The sequence below is a fragment of the Larus michahellis genome, chromosome 1, assembly GCF_964199755.1.
Source record: "Larus michahellis chromosome 1, bLarMic1.1, whole genome shotgun sequence".
NCBI classification, from domain to species: domain Eukaryota; kingdom Metazoa; phylum Chordata; class Aves; order Charadriiformes; family Laridae; genus Larus; species Larus michahellis.
This window is the reverse complement of record NC_133896.1, coordinates 93,360,140-93,367,823: the sequence shown is the minus strand read 5'-3', so window position 1 is coordinate 93,367,823 and position 7,684 is coordinate 93,360,140.

The window sequence follows — 7,684 nt, the reverse complement described above, 5'->3', positions numbered from 1 at the left end:
AAATAGCAAACTGGACATGGACAGGGTACAGAGATCTGCTAACACATGAAACGCAGGAAGAAAGCAGCAAAAGAGATGGGTGGATGTCTCTTGCCGTCCAGATTTACAGCAGGAAACACAGAGTTCAAGGTGGCCAAGCAGTATCCCTCTCAGTTGTCAGCGGCTCTTTGAAGACAAAAGCAGCTGCAGCTCAAACAGCCAGCAACGCTGGCTTTGTGCAGACTTGCCCTTGCTGTGGCTTCTGACCAGACATTCTTGCTTTCCCCTCCTCCCTGCAGCTTTCCAGCCACCTGCTGCCACTTTCAGCTTTCTGCTGCTATATATATTCTTTTTAATCTCTCCTAAATCCTGTCTGCATTTTTTGAAGGGAAGATGAAACTGGATTTTTCAAGCCAGCTTTTCTAAGGAAGCAAGTTTTATGTGATCTGTCAGGCCAGTAACCTTTTTTACTTCCCCTTCAGCCATATTTGAGACAGGGGAAGCGATCCGAAAGACTGTTAAGTTTCTACAGGCAAAAGCAGATTGATAAATAAGACACTTAATGCTCACACAGAGAAGGCAACGGAGCCATTCTTCTTTCTCTTTGCTGCTGGGACCGTGAGAGATGGAAGGATATTACAATAGGATATTACATGGGGAAGCAGCTATCATAGAATTGTAGAATCATTTTGGTTGGAAGAGACCTTTAAGATCATCAAGTCCAACCGTTAACCTTGCACTGCCGAGTTACTGCTAAACCATGTCCCTCAGCACTACATCTAAATGTCTTTTTAAATACCTCCAGGGGTGGCGACTCAACCACTTCCCTGGGCAGCCTGTTCCAATGCTTGACAACCCTTTCAGTGAAGAAATTTTTCTTAATATCCAGTCTAAACCTCCCCCGGTGCAACATGAGGCCATTTCCTCTTGTCCTATCACCTGCTACTTGGGACAAGAGTAACGTTATTATGGTGGTGGTGGTGGGAACTAGAAAAATGGGGCAGCACTCCAGAGAAGAACAGGCTGAATTAATTCTGAATTAGATCTACAGATCATATGCCTGAGGCACGTGTGCGGGGAGATCAGATCCCGCAGCAGAGACTGCCTCTGGTGCGAGGGCGTAGTGTCAGAAGGTGCCTTCTGATGTGGTCACTGAGACAGCATCCCAGCACCAGTGAAGCATCCCTCCTGAGGCACCCTGCCACAGCCTTCTGCCTGCCCCATGGCCCCACAGGCTGGGCACAGCCTCTGTGTGCGCACAGGGCAAACGGTGTCAGAACTGGACTTTCCCTGCAGCACAAGGAACAAAAACCTGGCCTTGCTGTGGGGCGGTGAGAGCAGGGAACTCACTTAGATGAGGTTTGTGGTCAGTATCTGACCTGACAAAGCAATATTTTTATGCATACGTGTATATATATCTATCTATGTGTGTGTGTGTATATATATATACAAAAATATAAGATCTGACTGCCTGAAGGAAACTGCAACTGGTTAAAGGGTGGGTGTCAGGAGGATGGGGCCAGACTCTTTTCAGTGGTGCCCAGCGACAGGACAAGAGATAATGGGCACAAACTGAACACAGGAAGTTCCATCTAAATGCGAGGAGGAACTTCTTTACTTTGAGGGTGGCAGAGCACTGGAACAGGCTGCCCATGGAGGTGGTGGAGTCTCCATCTCTGGAGACATTCAAAACCCGCCTGGACGCGTTCCTGTGCAACCTGCTCTGGGTGACCCTGCTCTGGCAGGGGGGTTGGACTAGATGATCTCCAGAGGTCCCTTCCAACCCCTACCATTCTGTGATTCTGTGATCTCCCTGCAGGAGCAGTTGTCAATCTAACACGAGTCAGCATTTTGTTTCAGACAGGTACAGGCCAGCCGCAGCTGTGCATAGCAGGCCAGCAGGCATATCACATTCTTTCCCAGGCAGGAAAGCCTGAGCTGGCACATATGTATCTGCTTTCAGCATAGCTCTCCTGCTTCCTTATTTGTTTGAGTTGCCCCAGGCTCCTCTTCCCTCATTCACCTATCTCCTTTCCTCTGCCTACCAGACTGCACCCCATCGTGTTTAGTTTGTTGGCCAGAAATCAGAACTGCATAGGGCAGGGGCAAGCCAAACTCTTTTTTTCTCACTTTGTTGCTATTGAGACCTTCTGCTGAAAGGAAAAAAAAAAAAAAAAAAGACGGAGGAAGAAAGATGAGCATTAAGGTTTTTACTCAGGTGTCCCAGCAAGAATTTCTTCTGCTTTGGATCATCCCTCTACTCCAACATGGCTCTTCCTAAGCACTTCACTCCCTATTCCTACCTCAGAAACTCACTGCACAGGGGATTACAGAGGAGGTACAGACAGGCACTCACAGAGACAAAGGTATTTTGCATTTATATTTAAGCTTCTGCTGAAACTATGCCTGGGAAGCTTGACAGGCTGAAAAGAGGCACTCACCCTTTTCCTCTTTGGTGCCGTCTCAGTCGCACCCAGCAGTTCTGGAGAAGATGGGGCTAGACCAGAGACTGTGACTAATTGATCTTGATGGTGAAGTAACTGCACTCCGCAGCCTGGAGGGAGCGGAGCAAGCCCCGGCCCTGGCAGCTCTTCAGTTCAGCTCCACCCCACCCAGAGCTGGAGGTCCCCTGCTCCCCAGCAAACAGTGGCTACGGAGAGTCAGAAGCACCTCGGCTGTAATCTGGAGCTAGGCACTCGTTCGGTGCGCTGCCTTTTCCTGCCTACCCCACACCTTCTTACCCCTTGCCTGGAGGACTCAGTGGGCCAAACCTGGTGGGTTTGAAGCGAAGAGTGAGAATCACCTGTCTGTGCTCAGAAGAAATGCTTCTGAGGCAAGGCACTTACTTAGATATCTAAGAACTGAAATACGAGGAATATTAATATATATTAATACTTCTATCTGTCCATTATAAGCACAGGAAAAAGATTCTCTTCAGAGACTTCTGCTTTCCTCTTGTGCATTATACAAAGACACCCCCCCCCCATTACTATCCCTGTATTCAAGGTCCACAGAATGGAAGACAAAAGAACAGGAGGCTTGTGAATCCTGACATGGGACAGGACCATGTACAGGACAGCTGTTAGGATGGGGTGGGCTCACCTAAAAAGCAGAAATGTAAATATCATGAGGATTTCCTTGACCAAAATTTGTGCTTCTAAAAAGCAGGGGTGACCCAGGACTCATCAGTCTTGTATCCACTCACATGCGTGTCTTTCACAGTGCTGGGACACCATTATCTCTGAGACCAGCCCACAGGTGAGGCAGCGGTCTGCTGGGACTAGGAAACATGGAATTTTCCACAGCTTGCTCTGTGCCTCAGTTTCCCCAGCTAAAAAATTAGATAAGAAAGTCTTTGTGGGTCTCTTAGGTTCTTTAGATAACAAATGCTATGTAAAACGCTGAACATGCATCATGTAAAGGGACATCTTTAATATGTGAAAAAATTATTCCCATGCCTCTTTCCACAGAGACTATTCTGGCACATGACTGCAATTCCAAAAGAGCAAAGCTGGGACTGCAGCAGCTGCGTGTCTCCCAGCCAGCCTGCACATCCTTGTTTTCTCCAAGGTGCTGGGATTTGTTTCCCTCCTTGTACCAAAAAAAATCTATATCCAGATTTGTCCTGTTTATCTCATCCCACGTTTAGGGTTTTGCAGAACGAGAAAGGACCTGCAGAATGGGTAGCCACACTTGTGTCTGCACTTTCACCTTCCTCGTGTAAAGAGAGCAGGCATTCATAGAGCTGTATGTGTTGCCCCAGACAGACACCCCTTGGTCTACCATCAGAATTAGACTAGTTAAGTATCACAGCAAAACGCAGCACGTGTATTATGCAATACAGCACTTCAGGGAAGCGAGCTGGGTGACATGCACAGAACAGCAGAGATTTTCCATCTTCGAGGCATTTCCCTGAGTGCTGCTCTGCAGAAGCAACGCTGCTGGCTGTGGTGGAAGCGGAGCGCAGCCCCAGCAAATCCGAGAGGTAGGGAGTAAGTGCGTGTGGCAAGAGAGATCGTGCAGGGTTGTTTCTGGATCTCAGCAGGAAAGGGCCAACAACAAATGGCTTAATAAAATAACTGTTTTAATAAAACAGAATAATCTTATGTCACTCCAGATGCTGGGAACCCCATGTTCATGCAGCATCAGATGGACTATGGATGGATTTCTCCCATGGCACACTGCACAGGTCCTATCCATGGAGAGATACTCCTTTTTGGTCATTGAAGCTACTATATAGTTTTCTTTCAAGAAAAAAAATAAAAATCTAATAATCATTTCTACAGAAGAGAAGTTTGTGTAGGAACTTCTTGCTGCACTGTTAGATAAAGGCAAGGCCACGCAGATGTTGCAATTGCCGGTACCGAGTGGGAGCTGCCTGCGGGCTCCTGTGTTAGCACAAGCTGGCTGCGTCTATCCTGCAGCAGAGTAGGACGTGCAGCACAACACAGCCTGAAGACCACGCTGCTTGTGCAGCACAGCGCAGGCTTGCCCTTACTCAGCTTAACTGTTCCATGAATATATTATGACAAATATTTTTCCATCCAGTAGATTGGTTTTTTAAACTTCACCTATCCCTGTGTCTCGGTCCCTGGAGGCATAGCTTTATCTCTGTGGCAGGCCAAGAGTGCAAGCCTGAATGCTTGAACAGAAAGTCTTGTTTGTAGAACACTGGGTTCAATAAAGGTTGTGCAGGGGCTAGGTTCAGAGAGACACAGGAGTTGTGCTCCTGCACAAGAAGATGGAATTCCTCATCTAGCCTTGACAGTTTACAATATTTGCATTCAAATGCACAAAATAAGTCGTGCCTGCAGAAACATGTGGATAAACCTCTGAAACAGAAGCTTCTTAGTCCTCAGTATGATCACATGCAGGCATTACAATGGAATAATTCTGTCTTATACTATAGACACTGCAAAGCAACATACGTATGTCACAGCTGATCTGAATATCCAGACACTGTATTTCAGCTCTCAGGAGGCTGCATCTCTAAAACTGTGCCTGAAGTTTCCTTTATTACATAAAACTTATGTCTTGCGTTCTTTGAGAAAAAAGTCACAGATAAAAAAACCCCAAACTTTAGCAAAAGCAAGGCACTGATACCATGGGGTTTAGTTAGCCTCAGGCATTAAATTTATTGCACTATACAAAAATTTCAGCCTTAGAAGAAGTATTGAAAAAAGCTAACATAAATAAAGCAGCAAATTTTTATTAACGCATGAAACATCTTGCAGTAGTAAAATATTACAATATTCTGGACCTATAGAGCTCGGCACTTTTATCTCCCTTTTGATGTAAGCGTGGTTCTACAAGCACCCTTAACTCAGACCTTATATTGTCATAGTAGCCTTCTCCTCTCTGTGTCGTCATCGCAGAGGTTCCTCAGGCTGTAAGAGAGACCTCTGTTTCCACAGCTAAAAAGGCCAAGGCATCTCAGCACCAGTCCCCGTCACCTCAGACCTGTAGGGCTTACATCGCTGTCGTTCGGGGTGCTCATCTCAACACCCACCGAGACAACATGAATCAACAGTGCCAGGTTGCCTTCTTAGCAGAGTTGGCAAATCTGAATAGCTAAAGGTTTCAGAGGGAAATACTCTCATTTGAGATTTTTCTGTGCAAAAAGACCTTATGAACTTCATATGTTCTCCCAAAGCCTAATGTAAAACAAAAATTAAAGCATCAGACCTACAGAATTTTCAGTTCCACCCTAGAAGCTGGAACAAGTGCAGGTACGTTTAAAAAATATAAAGCAAGCTCTGTTTCTGGACTTCATCTCTCTGCTCCTCACCCTCAGCTATTTATCAAAACCAAAATAAAACCCAAACAAGGCAACACGTTGCACAGTCTCCTCATGTAACTGCAGAAGAATTAGTGACTAAGAGCAAGGAAACAATCGCAAACCCAAGAAAAACCCTGAGTTTTCCCATTTCCAAACAGAAAATGAAACCACTATTTGAAATTAAGTTTTCAGTTTAGAATTTTGTAATCAAAACACATGTAGGAAACTTTCCCATGCTTTCCAAAGGAAACATTTTCAAAGGGAAACAAATTCCTATGTGGTATATCTGATAAAAGAGGAGGACGAGAGAAAACTAAGTCTGCACGTCTCTTCTGTACCTGCTCTTTAACTGTGCTTACCTGCTGTGCTTACCTAAATGTCCTGCTGACATTTAGGACAAAAAGGAACATGAGAGGCCTGGAAACAAAGGAAGCAAGGCAGTAAAATGTTTATCGTGCAAAACCAGGAAGTCATTGGCAATAAAACACACTGCACTGATACAGCACTGGGACTAGATGATACCAGCCTTTCCATGATTCACGCGTATTCAATTCAACACAATTGAAAAATAAAGCTCAAATTAAGCCCTAAAACTTTCTCCTTTATCTGATACGAGAAATCAGATGTGTTACTCCTGGTGACACCTGCAGTCTCTTACTTGGTCTAGACCAGGCAAAAAGAAAACCCAAGCAGTAACAGAGTTTCTGAGTAACTGCCTTCAGCTCTATATTGTAGCCTACAGAGTTCCAGCAAACACACTTCCACCACATCCCAGAGTTCCAACAAACACACTTCCACAACATCCCAGCTGCAGCTCATTTTTAGCCATGAAGCACTGTGTGACCCCAGCCTGAGCTGTAGAAGGCTGCCCACCCCCAGCCACGGGATCTGGAGGAGCTGGTGGGAGGGTGACTGGAGACACCCACTAACACGTTCCCACCTTCTGAGATGAGCACAGACCACTCAGCCCTTAGTGGTGAAAGTGAGCTCTGGCCCCAGACTAGCCCCATCAGTGCAAGGTGGCACCTGAGCTCGTTAGCTGTGCCCAGAGGCAAGTGACTAGTTTGAACACACTGCTCTGTTAATGAGGCTATGCGGCTTTTAGGAGCCAGGCTGTAGCTCTGCATGGTCCTACTGCTTCAGATGGCCACAGACGCTGTTTTATGGGGAAACATGTCCCTCGCTAGTCCTGACTCCGAAGCAGGACCTGCGGTCCTCCTGAACCCGAGTTCTATTGATTTCAAGGAGACTCAGACTTCACTAACAATGTCAAGTGAAACTAGCAGTATTTCTCACCTCACTGAGTGTTTTTAGACTGGAATATAGCTAGTCAACTCAACTTACAAACAAACAGTTATTTGATAAAGCAGCTTCCAGGTTAAAGAAGCCAGATGATGACTCAAAAGATTAATTCCAATCCTGTATTCCAAAAGGAAATCTCAGGCTAAATGTTTATGGAGCATTTGTAGCAACCATTTGCTTGGAGGAAATCAGAAGCAACAGCACTAATGTGTGGGCACTATGGTTATGTCGTCCATCCTAACCTTGGCATACCTGCCTCCGCGTGAGTTGGGGGACTTCTTCAAAGCAATTTTAACTGTTACTTCACAAAATACAGGACTATCTCACTTCCCAAAGTTAACATCTGAAAAATAAATTGCAGAAATGTCAATGAATATTTGAACAGGTCCTCTTTTGAATGCCACATTTTTTAGATTTTCTAAATCCGTTTAAAAGAAGACTCGCCCTTAAAAAAAAAAAAAAGAAAAAAAAAAAAGAGTAGCATCTTTTCTTCATTCTAGTAGAACTGAACTGACTGAAAGGATATAGGCTGGCCCTTTTTAATGCCCTACCCCATGAGTATCTTTAGGGCAAATTTAACAGTTAAAGAAAAAAAGAAAAAAACAACTTTACTCGAAACCTGGT